This window comes from Paramormyrops kingsleyae, chromosome 24 (assembly GCF_048594095.1).
Source record: "Paramormyrops kingsleyae isolate MSU_618 chromosome 24, PKINGS_0.4, whole genome shotgun sequence".
Taxonomy (NCBI): Eukaryota; Metazoa; Chordata; class Actinopteri; order Osteoglossiformes; family Mormyridae; genus Paramormyrops; species Paramormyrops kingsleyae.
The window spans coordinates 9,955,803-9,973,070 of NC_132820.1; positions in this window are offsets into that span (position 1 = coordinate 9,955,803).

Here is a 17,268-nt window from a genome sequence, read left to right on the forward strand (position 1 = left end):
AAATAATAAGGCAAATCTATATTATTCCATTATAAATCCTAAAATTAGCTACATGAAAAGCGTCGGGGTAGTTTGCAAACCCTACGGACTATTTACAAGGTAATAAAACTGTTACATACATGTAAATACGTCTGAAGACTTGTCTCGAACTGAAAATCAGCTGACCAACATTGCCAACCCTGTGATGTATATATGTGATGTATACCGGCATAATTACGGCGCAGTGTTGACTTGTAATATTCCACAACACCCCTCTATGCGGGTTTTTGTTCATTTTCAACGACCTGAGCCGCTTCGTCAGACTGAGCTGATGTGAGGAACACCGATCGCCACGGAGACGGCACAGCACACGTGAAGACACGGCCCCCGCGTCCCAGTTGGCGAGGCAGTGCCCAGAGGCCTCTCGCGCTGGTACCACCCTCGTAAAGAATGACAGTAAAGCCCTGCCATTTACTCATACAATGTAATCAAGCCTCTGAAAGACTCCCTTTGAACAAAGCGTTGTAAAATGCTATTTATGGAACAGGGCCACAAAGATTCTAACGACCGCCCCAGGAAGCTACCACCACACAGCCTCCGTGTGCAAATTTACCGCCACGCGGCATTTTTATCTGCAATTTAATTTATATTTAATGAGACCGAGCACTGGTTTTATGGACTGCTCTAGCGCTATAACCGAAGAATATGTTGTGAGAAAGTCTGGAATAGTTTTAAGGAGGAAAAATCCAGGCCCAGTAGTACTGTCTGATCCGTCACTATCTTCACTACGTTAGTAGTAGTCTTTGTTCCGGAAGAATGTGAGTATTTATGTATATAGTATTTGTGTACAGCTACGTCAATTCATGTCTGCAAGATGGACTCCACCAGCACTCAAAACCCAAAGCCTGTTCCTATTCCCAGCTACACTGCTCTACCCCTACTGCTCCCATCCCTTAAAAGTGCAACGAGTGAGTTGGCCAGCAGAGGGCGCGACAGTTAAAGGTGTTTTGATGTTGACGTTCGATGTCTCAGTAGGGGCGCGTGTCGTCATACCCTTGAATGCGGTGCCTGAAAAAGAGATTGCAAACTGGGAGATATTTGAGGTCCGCCTTGGCCTTGGCTGTACGATCAGCGAGCAAGCTGTATGTTCAGAGTGATATGAGTCGTGTCCTGAGGTGAAACGTGGAACTTCCCAGAAAGCAGCCTCGGAGATTCCAGGTGTAAGGAACATTTCCAATGTGTGTCCCGGTGGGGGGGGGGGGGTCAATGGCCTCGTTGTAGGAAGTGGGGTCACGGCAGTTCAGGCCGGGGCGGTCAGGACCCGGAAAACGGGGATCTTTCCAAGCCACGACACAGAGCGTGCATCGGAAAGAGACCTTTCACTCATCCATCCATCCCTCCATCCATCAATCCATCCATCCATAAGCACATATCCAGTACAGGGTTTTCCCACTGGATCGTAAATTATTTTGATAGTCTCCATCAAAGCCATTATTTGAGTATTCTCATTCTATCTTTTGTTGTAAAACTAAAACAAACATGGCAATACTGAAGTCAGCTCTGGTTTATTTCCTTTTTAATTTCTTTTTAAAACAGCCACACGTGCCAATCCGCAGCTGAAATAGATGCAGCCTCTTATTCTGGCCCCACAGTCACAGGGTGACTCTGGCTTTCTGAGTAGCGTAACTGTAACTGCAAACTGAAGAGCAGTGCCTTGTTCCCCTAACCCCTCCCCACGAGGTTTCTGCCCGGAGATCACCCCCCCCCCAGCAGAATGAGAAGGGAAGGATATTTTTTTATGTGTTTTTAAATGTTTTAATGGGTGCAGTTTAATAAGTGTGTGGGGATCTGGAATCCCTCTCCGAGCACCACATGGTTATGGGGTCGCAGTCAGGCTGTCTCCCTCGCGGAGGTCTCATGATCGCAGGCCCCCGGGAGCGAGGACACCCTGAACAGGCGGCATGTCCAGACAGGCCTAAGGAGGTTGTTTCTTTGATGACCCCGACTGGCTCATGGAACCCCCGTTTGGATTCGGGTGTGGGGGTGAGTGGTATCTCCCAGTAAATGAACCTTATTGATATTTTAGTCAGACTTATTACACATATACTATATGGACAAAAGTACTGAGACACCTGGCCTTTACACCTACAGGAACTTTTATGGCATCCGATTCTAAATCTATAGGCATCAATATGGAGCTGGTCCCCCCTTTGCAGCTATAATAGCTGCCACTCTTCTGGGAAGGCTTTCCACAAGATTTTGGGGGGCAAATTTTTGCCAATTTATTCACAGCATCTGTGAGGTCAGGCACTGTTGTAGGAGGTAAAGATCTGGCTTGCAATCTCCAGTCTCGTGCATCCAAACGGTGTTTGAATGGGCTGAGGTTAGGGCTCTGTGAGGCCCAGTCAAGTTCTTCAACATCAAACTCACCCAACCGTGTCTTTATGGACCTTGCTTTTGTGCACTGGGGCACAGTCATGCTGGAACAGAAAGGGCCTCTTCCCCAAACTGTTCCCACAAAGTAAGCATAGAGTCTTGGTATGCTGAAGCATTAGGAGTTCCCCTCACTGACACTAAGGGGCCCAGCCCAGCCCCTGAAAAACACCCCCATACCATTATCTCTGCTCCGCCAAACTTTACACTTGGCACAATGCAGTCAGGCAGGTAACGTTCTCCTGGCATCTGCCAAACCCAGACTCATCCATCAGACTGCCAGACAGAGAAGCGTGATTCGTCACTCCACAGAACACGTTTCCACTGCTCCAGAGTCCAGTGGCACTGTGCTTTACACCACTGCATCTGACGCTTGGCATTGTACTTGGTGATGTGAGGCTTGCATGCAGCTGCTCGGCCATGGAAGCCCATTCCATGAAGCTCTTGGTGCACATTTATTGTGCTGGAGTTAATGCCAGAGGAAGTTTGGAAGTCTGGTCTCTCACTTCCGCTTTGCAATAATACCACTTGACCGTGGAATATCCAGCAGGAAAGGAATTTCACAGACTGACTAAATGCAAAGGTGGTATCCTATGACAGCACCATGCATTAATTCACTGAGCTGTTCAGAACAATCCATCCTTTCACAAATGTTTGTAAACCTGACTGCATGGATAGGTGTTTATACACCTGTGGAAATGTGTGTGAATGAAACACCTGAATTCAATGATTAAGAGGTGTGTGCCAATTCTTTTTCCCATATAGTGTATATCTTTTTGCCAAACTGCTCTATCAAGCTTCTCGGGCTGTGCTTATAATGGTATTACGGTAATTAAAGGGATGGCCTTTAGGGCGTGGCATAATAAATTTGTGCATAACTTGAAATCTGTAGTGTTTTCTTGTAGCAAATGCTAATGTTATTGTCTGAACATGAGACAAACCGCACATGAAACACACTTTAAAATCTATATAATGTGAAGTACTATAATATCAGAGTTACCAGCTTCGGTCAGCTGGCTGGCGTAATATTTTCAATCCAAGACAAGTCTGCACACGCATTTACATTTTATGTAAGAGTTTTATTACCTTGCAAATAGTCTGTAGGGTTTGCAAACTACCCCAATGCTTTTGATGTAGCTAATTTTAGGTTTATAATGGAATAATACAGATTTGCCAGAAGATTTCTTGTGTGAGCGTGAGAGTCAGGAAGCTCGAGTGGCACGCCACGTGCGTGAGAGTTGGCATCCCTGTAGTAAACCCTTGTAGCAGCCAGCCGAAAGTCATACGTGCTAGTGCTATTCCAGTTAGTTCTAATCAGCTCTGCTCTAATCAGCTCTATATAGCATATAGCATATGACCTAGCACCACTTATATCACCTATTTAATGTCTGCTAGCCCTACAGCATGTTATATAGGCCTAATTGTATCATAATGGCTAGCACCGCTTACATCATGTATGCTAGCCCTACATGGCATATTCGCTAGCATTACACTGTAATACAGTAGATAGCCCAAATGACATCATAGTAGCTAATGCTACTGACAACACATCGGCTAGGCTAACTTAAGTCTTATCGTCTAGCTCTACTTATGTCATGCTAGTTAGCATTAAGTCACATTAGCTACTCCTACTTGGGCTATGCATGATCAATCAAACTCATAAAGGGCATCAGCCAGTCCTACTTGTCTAGGTGTGGAGAAGCTAACCCAAAATGCCTGATCATATAGAAGAGCAAACAATGTGTTTAGAAAACGATGGGAACATCACCAAGGCATTCCGGACAGTTTCGGACAAACGGGCATTCCAGTGTAATTCCGAAAGGGAAGCCGGCGTTCCAGCCCTGCCGCAGCTCATTCAGCCACGCTTGCGTGTCTCCTGTGATTTACACATTTCTTGTTTTTCCGCAAAACTGGAGATGACACGTGGGTTTTAGAATGCACCCCGGCAGACGGGTGTCTCAGGCGAGCGGCCGCCACGGTTAGGCCAACCTCCGGGCGCCACGGCGAGACGAGGTGAGACATTCCGGTAAAAAGGCTGTTGTGGACCTTCAGCAGAGCTGTGGCCGGGGGGGGGGGGGGGGGCACGTAAAATGTGCACATTGTTTGGATCGATGGCGTCCGTTTTCACAAACAGAGGCCAAAGGCTTGCCTTTAAAAACCTCCGCAGAGCTTTACGAGAAGCCGGATTTTACTGGAGCCTTTTCCCAGCGTCCGCAGGAAGAGGAGGCTGGCCAGCACCCCTCCACCCTCGGCTGGGGGGACATGACTGTGGTCATGGGTAGTCCCTATTAGAGCTTAGGAGACACACAAAAACACTTTATTTCCTTACTGCCTCTGTGTAAACGAAGGAGACTGAGGGGGGGGGGGGTCTCTGTCTAGCAGGAGATGAGGTTGTGGTGGGGGTGGGCAGCTTATTGTGGGGGGGGGGGTCATTTTAATGATTGAACACAAAATTATCATGAGAAATGTTGTATTATATTGTCATGAGGGGAGAGGCAGTTTGTGATTGGGCAGTCTGCGATTGGGCAGTCTGCATTTCTGTTTCGTCTGCATAACCACTTGGTGTCTCAGTCCTTCCCTGGCAACAGAAGAAGCCGTCCAGTGTTTACTTCATCCCGCATCACTGAGGATTCTGGGACTTGCTCGACATGGTCTCCCTGACAAGGATTCCCAGGGATGTTTCTACGCGTGGGATGCTTGGATAAACCGGCTGCTAATTAAAGCAATACACCCCCCACTCCTCTCTAAACCCCCACCGGGCATGGGAGGGGGCGGCACCACTGCTCCTAGGAGCCACAGGCTCCGCAATCAAGTGATAACAAGGAGGCTGGATTTCACAGAGGCGGGGGCTGGAGACAGCGGTGACGAGGACAGCTAGGGAGTGATTAAGGTTTTAGGGAACCCCGCAATTGAGATACCGGGGTTGGGGGCTGAGGAGGGAGGATTTATTAGGGCTATAAATTAGGGACAGGCGTCTCGCTCCCCCCGACACCCTCCCCCCCCCACGAAATGCACCTCACCCCTTCCACATGTAGGGGGTCTCGGAGCTGTCTTCACCCCCCCCCACCCCCCCGTGCCAAACAAGGCTCCACATATCCAGCGAGGGAAAGCAGGTCAGTGGGTATCAGCTGCTCCAGATGGGTGTCTAAGGGACCTCCACGCTCGGCAGTTCTGAGAGGCGTGACGTGGCCCCGGGCTGATCCGCATTCCTCCCCCTGTGCCCACTTGATTTATGAATGAACACCTCCGCTGCCATATCCGGGTAGATGTCCAGGAAAAGCAAGACCCAACCCCTTAAGACTGTCACTGCGGCGAATGCCACCGGGTCCATGCGATGCCACCATTGCCCCAAATAACTCACAGTATTTCGTAACCGGTAGTTTACGGAGCGTTTATGGAGTTATGCTGTGAAATTTACTCAGCCGGGGGCCAGCGGTTTAAAAGCGTGCAAACTTCCCCGTCTGGCTTTTTATTTACGTTATTAAAAACAGGGCAGATTTCTGTGGCGGTACGACATTCTGCTAATTAAAGGGGCGTGACGTCGAGGACAGTCTGTTTATGGACTGCTCTCCGGTTGTGGAGGAATGTGACCGGCTGTCACGCAGAGATAAGGGTGTGTGGTTCAATCCCAGGCCAAAAACCTGTAAATAGCCTGACCCCGTACTCCAAACATGCTCCACAAGCGTCCCTTGAACGAGGACTGTCCCTGGCTCATAGTACGCCATTGATGCTTTACACTTTTACCCATAATCCCTTTTAAACTTCCATTCCCAGTTTCCTTCCTTAAATGTGCGTGAAATTGCTGCTAGATCCCTGATGTTGATAAAAAACGGTCAAGCGGCACCAGAAGATGTCGGCACTGTATACTTAAACGATCATGATATCACACCTCATTTACCATAGTTTTTTGCTTGTTTTTCCACGTCCTGTTATGTCCTTTGTTTCTGATGCATCTGTGCTCTTTCCTGGCTCTGAACAGGTCGCGTTTCCCAGGGTGCTGTGCCGGAGATCCGGGGGTGACGGTGCTGTCCGGGCATGAAGGTTTCATCTGACAGGCCGGGTGAGCATCACAGAGGCTTGTAGCTCAGAAGCTTCACCAATCATTGAAGTTTCGTCGCCGTAAATGTGGAGCATAAACATCAGAATACAGACGCTTCCCTGGGTTACGATGTGGTTACGTTCCGACAAACCTATCGCAAGATGAAAATATCATAAGACGAAAATGCATTTTAATACAGTACACCTAACCTAACAAACATCATAGCCTAGCCTACCTTAAACATGCTTAGAACACTTACATTAGCCTACAGTTGTGCAAAATCATTAACACAAAGCCTGTTTTATAATGAAGTGTTGCATGCCTCATTTGATTTATTGAATAATCATACCCAAAGTTGAAATATCATAACACGGACCGTAGTAACCCGGCAAACGGAGCGTCTGTATATCGCCATCTTGGCTCATCGTTGGAGGCCATTTTAAAAAGCAGAACCATGCTCAGTCTCAGACGCGTTGCATTTAGAGGGCTAATCTAAGTTGGATATTCCCCTAAGAGGGCAGTATACGGCTCAGAAGGTGAGGTAAGGTAAGGGCACCAGTTCAAATCCCAGGGTTGGTGGAGTGATTTCAGCATCAGGCCCCTGAGCGAGGCCCCTAACCCTCACCATCGGGCCCCTGGGCGAGGCCCCTAACCCTCACCATCGGGCCCCTGGGTGAGGCCCCTAACCCTCACCATCGGGCCCCTGAGCGAGGCCCCTAACCCTCACCAGCGGGCCCCTGGGCGAGGCCCCTAACCCTCACCATCGGGCCCCTGGGCGAGGCCCCTAACCCTCACCATCGGGCCCCTGAGCGAGGCCCCTAACCCTCACCATCGGGCCCCTGAGCGAGGCCCCTAACCCTCACCATCGGGCCCCTGGGCGAGGCCCTTATGCCCCAGTTGCTCCCGGGTCTGACCCTTCTTTCTCAAAAATGTGCGTTGCTTTGGATAAAAGCATATACAGACGCTCCTCTACTTACGAACTTTCAACTTACGAACTTTCAGACATACGAACGAAGAGGACTATAAGTCCACATTGTGTTCGTTGGGCTGTTTCTTGTCCGCAACATCAGTTTTTTTTTTTTCTGCGCACCAATTCCGCCTAGTACATCTTCTGGCCGCTACTCCCGCCGCGCAGCAGCGTAGCGTGCGTACTCCCAGCATCCCAGGTCTTTGTACTTACGTAAACCCTTAAAATGATGTTGAATAACGACATACAAACATTTCAAGCTGCGAACAGCCGTTCGGAACGTATCTCGTTCGTAAGCAGAGGAGCGTCTGTATAAAATTTTAAAAATCGAAATAAATATTTTTCATCAAAGGGGTTACTTGTTTGCTCTGATGCTCCTCCCTCCAGCTGTTGCCATGGTGACCCCTCCTCCTCCACGTCCTTCTGTAAAGGACGCTTATCAGGTCTTCAGGGCTGGGGGGGGGGGGGGGGGACGAGGGCAGGGAGTATCACGGCACGGGGCCTACGTCTGCTGGCAAACCCTTCCAAGGGGAGAAGTCGGGAGCGCTGCAGGAAGTAGCAATGGTGAGAGGGGCAGGGGGAGGGGGGGGGGGATTAGCCTTACTTAAGCCATTAGTCTCCGCTTACAGGACACCACATGGTTCACTGAGGCTCAGGAAGCTGAGAGCTGTCCACCATAACAGCTGATAAGTTTGGCTGGAAGTCAGGCTGCAAGTTAATATCCCAGCGGAATCGGGACGCGATCGACCCCCGGGGGGATCCACAGAGCCCAAGGAGACACCCTAGGGCACAGATAAGAGGGGCTTTGATGTAGAATGGGCGAAGGGGTGCAAAATACAGGCCGGGGGTTTGGGGGTGTGTATGTACGTGTGTAGTGTGGGGGTGAGTTACAGCAGGATGGGGGGGGCATCGCAGCGTCCTGGATGTATTTTAACACACTGCCAGCGGATGATAAGGGCCCCTCTTTTCCGATAAGGGCCCCTTGTTTCTGATAAGGGCCCCTCATTTCCGATAAGGGCCCCTCATTTCCGATAAGGGCCCCTTGTTTCCGATAAGGGCCCCTCATTTCCGATAAGGACCTGTCATTTTTGATAAGGGCCCTTGTCTTTCAATAAAGGCCCTTGGTGACCTAGTCCAAGGGGGGTGCTCTGCGACCCCCCCCACCCACCCCCCCTTTATAGTCTCCCCCAGACTAAGATCCCACACGGAGGATGAATGCCTAGTCTGTGCAGTGGCGTCGGTCTTGGAGGGGGGGTGGGGGTTGGGGTTGTTGCAAAGCACCATGATTATTATTTTTTTTTTTTATATGCTGCCGTTCCAGAACGTTCCAGTAACCCCAGCGGAAAGACAGGCAGCCTGTCTGTCTCCGTCTCGCTCCCCTAATTGAAAACATGGCCGGCGGATAAGGGCCCAGCTGGGGCGAGCTCTCAGCTGCAGCGGGGATGTAAATCACACCCTAATGCCCCCCCATCGCCGGCCGATGAGCGGGGGGCAGCCTTGGGGAGGTGGGGGCGCCCAGGGGGGGCTTGACGACCCTGCGACTTTATCTGCCAATGCCGTTTCCACGGCACCAAGGACTCGGAGACCTCGTCAGATAAACCGAGAGATCAGCAGCTGCAGAGACGCCGGGGCAAAATCGTTTTGATTAAAGATATGTCAGGTCAGATAGGAGGCACAGGAAACCGCGGCACAAATGCATTCCAGGTTCTTTTCATTGTTTTCGGCTACGTTTAATTTCTGGAAGAATTTTCATTTAGTTCCATTCTCAGCAATCACACCACCGGTCTGACTGTGCTCTTGAAGCCAAATGTGCAGATTTTATATTCGTGTTTGCTGCTTAAAGCAAATCACTGCTTGTCTGGGCTCACTGAAAATGCTGCGTATTTGACCACAATCCCATAATGCAAATCTTCTATGGAGTAACAGTTTTCCCTCTGCAAGCCCTTGTATGTGCGTGTATCTCAAGGGCATTCTTTGGCAAATAACTACCGCACCATAATACCCATTAATGCCCCTATAATGATCATGATGAAGGGCACCAGGTTATATACACTCTTCCTGAGGATTCCAGCTCAGAGTGTCTGCTCAGTACATCACCCACTCAAACGTGAACGCTGAAATAATGTTTTCGCTGCCTCCCGCTTCCTGTCCTTCCAGCTCCAGAGCTCCAGTCACGGCAAGACCAGGATAAACGGCTATAGAAAAGGGGTCGGAACGGAAATTATATGAAAAGGAATTTGCTATGTATATGATGTGCCGTAGTTATTCAGCTTCAGACAAACACATCCACATAACTTAAATATAATCAATTCCTAAAATCCGATAAGATCGGTCTTTACCATCCCCCCGGTGAATGAGTGATTCCAGATCGCCGGACACCTGCGTTCCCAGAGGTTGTGTGTGTTTCCTTAGGCGAATGGATGCCATTGACAAACCCTGCAGTTATATGTGCCCAGCAGAGGTGCAGAACACTTTACGAACCAGTCAAAAGTTTCTCACACCACAAGTTTTTACCACTTTTCCATTTATTTTATAAACTGCAGATTTTTTATTCTTGTTACTAGACTGGAAAATAGTCTCCTTTATAACATGGAAAGAGTATGTAACAGTGCATGTCTGTCATCCTGTTAACTGGTTGTGTGGTGATGGCGTAGTCAACTTCTAGGCTGTCTTTTTAGTGCACTAGTTAGCTGTTTCATCCCATGAATCAGTAGTATTTAATGTCCCTTGTAGAAAGAATGCTTTGAATTTTCTCTGCTGTTATAACTGCTAGAGGAGGTTACATTGATAAATGTAAAATACGACATTTTCGTGAGCACACTTTAAATTTATTTGTTACCCAATAATATTGAGTATATTTTTAGTAAATGTTAATTGAGCAACACGCAAATGTAGAATATCTCTGTGTGCAAAAACTTTTGACTGGTCCTTTATTTTTGCTGATAAGTGTCAGATTAGCACCTTGATGACCCTAAATATGACAGGCCACGGTGTAATGTACGTTCTAGATGGAGGTGGGCTTTGTTTGATGGTGGGTTGTGATTTATGAAATCACCGTGCATTTCTGTCAGATAGTCCCCCTTACGGGGTACTTGTGTTGGCTCTGGACCTTGGATTCCTCCTCTCTTAACCCCCCAACCCAGAAAAATAAACTTGACCCCCCCCCCGCCCCCATTCCTGCCACATTCCACAGGCCTTGGTCTATATGCCCTGTTTATCCAGGTGACACCACTTGGGGTTGGCGGGGGGTTCAGTATCCTCCATGACTTGGCTTCTAACGCGCTTGGCTCGGTCTGCCGGCGAGCACGCCGCGACGGCACTTAGCGGCAAATTGGCCTCACACGTTTGTTTGTTTGCGTGCCGACGGCAAAGGAGGCTTTTTTATCGTGAGTTCCATGGGAATTCTGGGAAACTGAGACTTCTTCCTCTATTGGGTGTCTGCATCCGTTTGTAGGTGCCAGAAGGTCAAAGCAGGTCTTTGGAGGGTTTAATCTGGGGCTTTACTGCCGTCTTCACACGCGAGGTCATTTTCAGGGGGGTTTCCTTTGAGTAATGTTAATTTAATAACAGTAGCTATCGTGAGTTTGGGCTCGGCACGGACATTTTAATAACTTCCTAGAACCTCAGCTTTGCTCTGAAACGGAACCGCATGCAGGAGCCAGATATTGAAGCTTGAAAGGCCTTAGAGGATGAAGGTAGTGTTCCTCTGCTGGAGAAGGTTAGCAGAAAGGAGTGAAGTTCATGGAGGGAGGAGGAACTGGGGGGGGGGGGCTGATGTGGCTTTAGTGGGGTCATTTTTTTGTGAGGGGGGGCGTTAGAGCGAGTGAGGATCTGAATAGCTGACCTTGTGAGGGGGGAGTCAGAGGTTGGGGGTGTCGGAGAGCTTGGTGGATTTCTCAGCATGGCCCGTGTGTGCGTCTTCCGGCCCCGTGATTGGGGGGGGGGGGTCTCTTCCCACACTTAACTGGGGTTCCCCCTAATCAGCTCGCCCCCTACTGTCACCCTCTGCATTGACTCCGGCGCACGTCGCTTTGCCCAATCAAGCTGCTTCGTTCAAGCTAATATTCGGGGTTTTCATTAGATTGTTTTGGCACACAGGATGACGGCTCCTTCTGTCCAAAGCCGTAATTATACTTATTTATAGTTTATATAATATAATTATATAAATTATAGTTTAGTGTAGGGTACTATATAAAGACCTGACGTGAAAATCCCAGTGGTTGTTTTTTGCAGATTTTGGGTATTTTGGAGGGCCGCGGGCCCCCAGGGAGCAGCATGGGGGGGCTGTAGGGGAAGGGGGGTAGCCCCAAGGCCCACCACGCACGTGCGACGGCTCGCCACGCGGACGGAAGTCATGGAATGGACCCCGGAGGAGAAAGACTTTTCCCCTACGGCCTGGATTTCTTGCCGGAATGAAAGGAAAACAGCCCCTTCCCTGGAGACAGGGGGGTGTTTGGGGGGTGGGGGGGTTTGTGCACAGGCCTGACACATGGTCCCAATTTCATGGCTGGGGAGGGAGGGCTGGGGGCGGATGCGGGAGCAGAAATGAGCGTGCGATCCGCAGGCATTAATACCTCCGTAATGGTCACATTCGCTTAGAACCAGGAAGTCCCCCCCCCCCCCCCCCCCGCTTTCTAGTAGCTATGGCCCACCAGGACTCAGCATATGGGAATAATGCAGCAAGCGGCGCATTCCCTGCATCACTCCGCTGCACCTGGCCACAGAACCTGGTTACGGTATCTCATCTGCACTGGTCCTGCGTATGCGTCTGCTGCATCTGCTTAAACGACGGCTGCCCTCATCTCCGAGCCGGGACCAGACTGCGGCGATCTGGCAGTGCCAGTCTACCTGCAGCACGCTCCCTAGCTGCACCGCGCACACGCGCATGAGTGCGTCTGGCACGGCAGGGAGCGTCTCCCACACGCAGGATGCCGACTGATTTCCCAGCGGGATGGTAATTAAAACTAACTGGCAGGGCTGCTAGATTCCAGGCAAACAAACAGGAACCACAGTCCCTGAATACCGCCCACCCCCCATCATGACCCCCACATCCCGCTTATGGAGTCAAGCGGCCGGCCCCATGCAGCCCACTACGGCCGCCGAGGTCAGTTGACGCGAGTCAGGCCCGACTCCAGGGGGCGCCGACTCCTCCCCCAGCAGAGGGTCGGTCCAGCACAGTGTTGTCAGCCCGACAGACTCCCAGCTGCTCTGGCTCTGTGACAGCAGCTCGGCCTGAACGCAGAGCTGCACGGGCACCAGTCTGTCCGACTGTGACACCGGCGTGACACCATCCATCAGGTCATGAAAAGGGAGGGATAGAAAGTCCCGGAACTGTCTGACACCGTCGATCTGAGCAATGGGGACGGTCCATGGCACTGCTGAAGCAACACTGCGCGTTTTTTGCATGGTTTTGCTTTTTTATCTCCTTGTCGAGCCTCAGCAACGTCTGAGCGGCCTGAGGCTGCAGGATGAGGTCAGATGGATGGGGCCGCTGCCTCAGGGGGGGGCGACTGGGAAATTTCTCTCCGGGTCTGAGCCCATAATGTGCATTATGGGGGTCCGACTGAAGTAATTTTGTCCTGGACCTGAAAACTATGGCCGGCGGGCTGCCCAATAGGGCCCCTGTCCCGTCTTCCAGAATTTTCCGTGTCAAACCGTGCAGCTAAGAAGGAGCCGATCTGGTGGGATAACGACACAGAGGATAGAGGCCCGAGGGAGGCTGCCAAGGGCCGAGTTTACAGCCCGCCGGCGCTCAGAGCGAGGTATTGTTAAATACTCTGCATACTTGCAGGACGAGTAACGTCTCTGAATTAGTCCAGAAATTAGAATTCATCCTCAGGAATGAGGCACGTGGAGGCGGCCGCGTCCCGCCGGCAGTGACATTCCTGCTTCCTGTCCGCGTGGTCCTTAATGGGGTTCCGCACGACTGCCATCAAGCCTGGCGGCCAACCAGAAGCGGTCTTGTCATTGGCGGAAGGAGCGATTGGCCATTTCTCCGCCTGTTTTGAGGCAAGAAGCCTCATCCGTGCTTGGATGGGATCGGACGCTTTATTTAAGGGGTGATAAATAACGCTCCTGATTCACCGGGGTCACTGTATTAGCTGCCGTCTTAGTTCGTTTTTACATTTAGCTTCATCCAAAGCATTATACATTTTTCAGAAAGCAGAGTCAGACGGTCTCTGGAGCATTTGGAGCTTAAGCGTCGGTCTTGCTCAGGGACTCGGTGACATCACTCTGCCGGACTGATATAGCCTTCCTGTCACAGACACAACCACCTAACCCACTGAACTACACACCTCTGCGGAAGGTATCAGTTGTGTTTTCAGCTGCGAAGCTGCTACTTTCTATGAAGCTGGACAGCTTTATGATTTTGAGAACTAAACTCCAGACTTAGAGCAAGGAAGCCAACAGCCGGCCGACATGAATCAGGGAAGTCGGGATAAGGGCAGACAAACGTTTAGCTCGTTGGGAATGTGAATTAAGGCAGGAAATAGGATTAGAATTTAGAATTTTCTTATGAAAACGTGTGTTGCAGATACATTACTGAAACGCTTAGGGCGGGAGAAAGGTAGCAAACTGTCTCAGAAGTAAATCCTTCTTGTCTCTTGGGTGTTCGGCTTCTAAACCAGAACTTCGTAGAGGGTGGACAGGGTCCTTCTGTTGGGGCTCCTGGGAGGGGTCACATGGGGGTGAATAGGCACCAATGTGAGGGGTGTGGGATGGGGGCCGTGAATTCACACTGTCCCCCTCTGTTCCCTGGGAGGAGGGCCCCCCAGAGACACGGGTCCTGAGGTAAAGGGGCCCTTTCTTTCATGCTGGGTGGGGCGGGGGGGGGCACACAGTGCCCCAGGCAATGGGACGAGGGTGCTGCATCCACGGAGGCCCAACTCATGGCTAGAGGGGCACAGTGACTCCTGCTGGCACAGGAAGAGGTCGACGCAGGGGCAGCCTAAAGCATTTCCTGTGTGCCACATCACTGTCTCCCGCCCAAACGAACAAACAACCCCCTTCACCATTCCCTGGGCCTAAAAACACAGACGCTCCATTTCAAGTGGCATCTGGGGGCCGTGGGGTTGGGATGGAGGCCTCAGTGATGCTTGTGCTGCTGCGTGTAAACATGTCACCATGACACTTTGTCACCCAGGGGGGTCCGTCCGCATTTCTGCTGGGGTGGGAGCACACCTCACACACAAATGGTCAACAAACACGCTTATAAACAACCAATCATCTGCCCAGTCACTCTCTTCAAAAATAAAACTCATCTTACAATCCCTGGAGGAATACAGATTTTGCTTTGACAATCAGATGTTCCATAAAACATGCTTTCATCTAAAGCTGACTTGGAGTTTACTGAGCTGGACGCTTCACTTGACTGATTCAGCTCGAGCGCCTTGGTCTGAGCAACTTACAGTAGGAAACTGATGGAATTCGACTCAAAACTCTCCAGGTAAAAGCCTGGGCCCTTAATGGGACACCTATGTCACCTACTGGGTTGACTGGCACTGCCCCCATATAGGAATTTGTGGCCTTAATGGCTATCGGACCTGTTTTCTTCTCACAGACACAGAAGGTCAAGCAAGATTTAGCTCGTTTGGGTCAGAAAGATCTCCAGGGGTAGAGCGATATGCCAGACCCTGCCAGGTGATCACAACCTGGGGAATCGAGGCAGATCAGCCACACAGACCGGGGGGGGGGGGGGGGAATCAGAACATCTGTGTGTCCGGAGGCCTGCCCTCAGGAACCCACAGAGGCCTGCCCTCAGGAACCCACGGAGCCTGGGCCAAACAATGGAAGAATTGGGCCCAGTCAGGCGTCCTCCCAGCTAATGGAGACGTCAACAACAGGGACAGAGCCCACTGCTGCCAGTTGAGACGGATAATGGTCCAGAAGGTCACTGGTTCAAGACCCAGGAGGTGCCCTGCTTGAGATATCTACTCTAAACTACACTCACTTAAAAACGCCTTAAAAATTAAGCTCCAAAGAATGCTTAGAATAAAAGTGTCTGCGAAGCAATTAAGTGAAAAGTGAGCCGTTTACAGCAAGCCGAGATCCACAGCGGGGAGGACAGGAAGTCAGAGGAGAGTCTTCCCACCGGCTGTGGCCAAGGTCAGGGGTCGGGGGTCAGCGGGGCCGATCCCAGGCCCCCAGGTGTCGCCCGCACAGTCTATCGGTCATGGGGGCCGCCAGCTGCCTCCCGCCAGCTCCCTTGCGGTTCAATTAAGTTCAGAGCACTTTTAATGGTGTAACCGCAAACAGCAGAGAGCAGCCAGAGTAACACTACCAATGTGAAGAATGGATTTGGCAATAAAAAACACCCCCTCATATTTCACTGCCCCCCTCCCCCACCCCATTCAGCAACTCCACCTCCTGAACTCAGTTCATTAGAACAATATCAGTGTCACACCGGATCTCTGTGAATTATTATACAAACGTACATTAGGCAGGCAATACACGCCATTAAGCAAGGGAGCCCGTTCATGCGTGAGGGGGCTTTTAATTTGAAATCATCCTCCAGAACGGACAGCCCTGTTCTGTTTAAACTGCCTATTCTGCTATCTGATTCCTGCTGACCTTGAAGTCTGACACTACCATACAGCAACCGAATTCATCAGAGGATCAGATCTGAAAAAAAACGATGCGATTGGAGGAACAAAAACTTCGTACTTAGAACATTGTCATCGCACACTTCTAGGGCTGGGGGCTTGAATTCCACTCTTTCTCTTGGCGCATGGAGTCTGCATGCTCTCCTAACAATCTGTGGGTTTCCTACTCCAGTAAATGAACTGGAGCCCCTAAATTGCCCCATTTTGTATGCGATCGACTGGCATCCCATCCTGGGTGTCCTCCTGCCCTGCGCTGCCTGGGATAGGCTCCAAACCATCACATGACCCTCCACTCGATAAGATGATTGGATGTCTCTGAACATCTCCGTTTCTCCTGCCGGCTCCGCCTTTTATCCTTTGTCCCCCCCCTGTCCGCCTCACGCGCTCCCTGTGTCTTCCTGTCACTCGACACATCAGGGCCACGCCTTGACATCCCCCCCCCGGCGCCCCGAGCACCCCGTTCTGCCGTCACGCCCCGCTGGGCCCGAGGCTGCAGCTTTAGGTGCGACTCAATCAGTAGCCCGACAGGGGCCTGTGCCATGGACCTGCTCTGATCCGACTGATGACTGATGGGAGGGTGGGGGGGGGGTCCAGTCAATGGGATCTTCTGCAGGTTCAGGCATCGCTGGATAGATAGACTTCATCTAGCTTCTCCAGATCCACACCACATCTTCATGCAATCTGGTACATCTCTGGGTCAATGTGCGCCAACCCACATGGCAATATTACTGTTTTAGCAACTAATGCAGGTTTGCGTTACATTTTATGCAGAGAGACATACTTTTTTTTGAGAAAGCAGAGTCGGTTAGTCCCCGGAGCATCTGTGGGTTAAGGGTCTAGCTCGGGGGTCCAGCGGCGCCATCGCTCTGTCAATTGTGGGATTTAAACCCGTGACCTTCTGATCGCAGATCCAGCATCCCGAACCACTGACCTACACCGCATCCATCAGTCTCACTATCTTTTGTATTGATGTGATATGTAACGGCCATATTCTTACCATAACAGTGAGATATCCATGCTGATGGGTTGCTGACACATGGACTTGAGCGATTCAGGAATGGCTCTGGGCCTCTTTACGGGACCCAGGGGGTAGAATAAGGAGCGGGTCCTCAGCATTAGGTCATAACCCCCCCAAAAAAAAGAGGGTTGCCATTGGTTTCTTGACAGGCAGCATCCCACACAGATGAGGATCAGATCTGACATCTCAATGAGGTGAACCCAGCACCAGTCTGTAACAACCGTTGCTG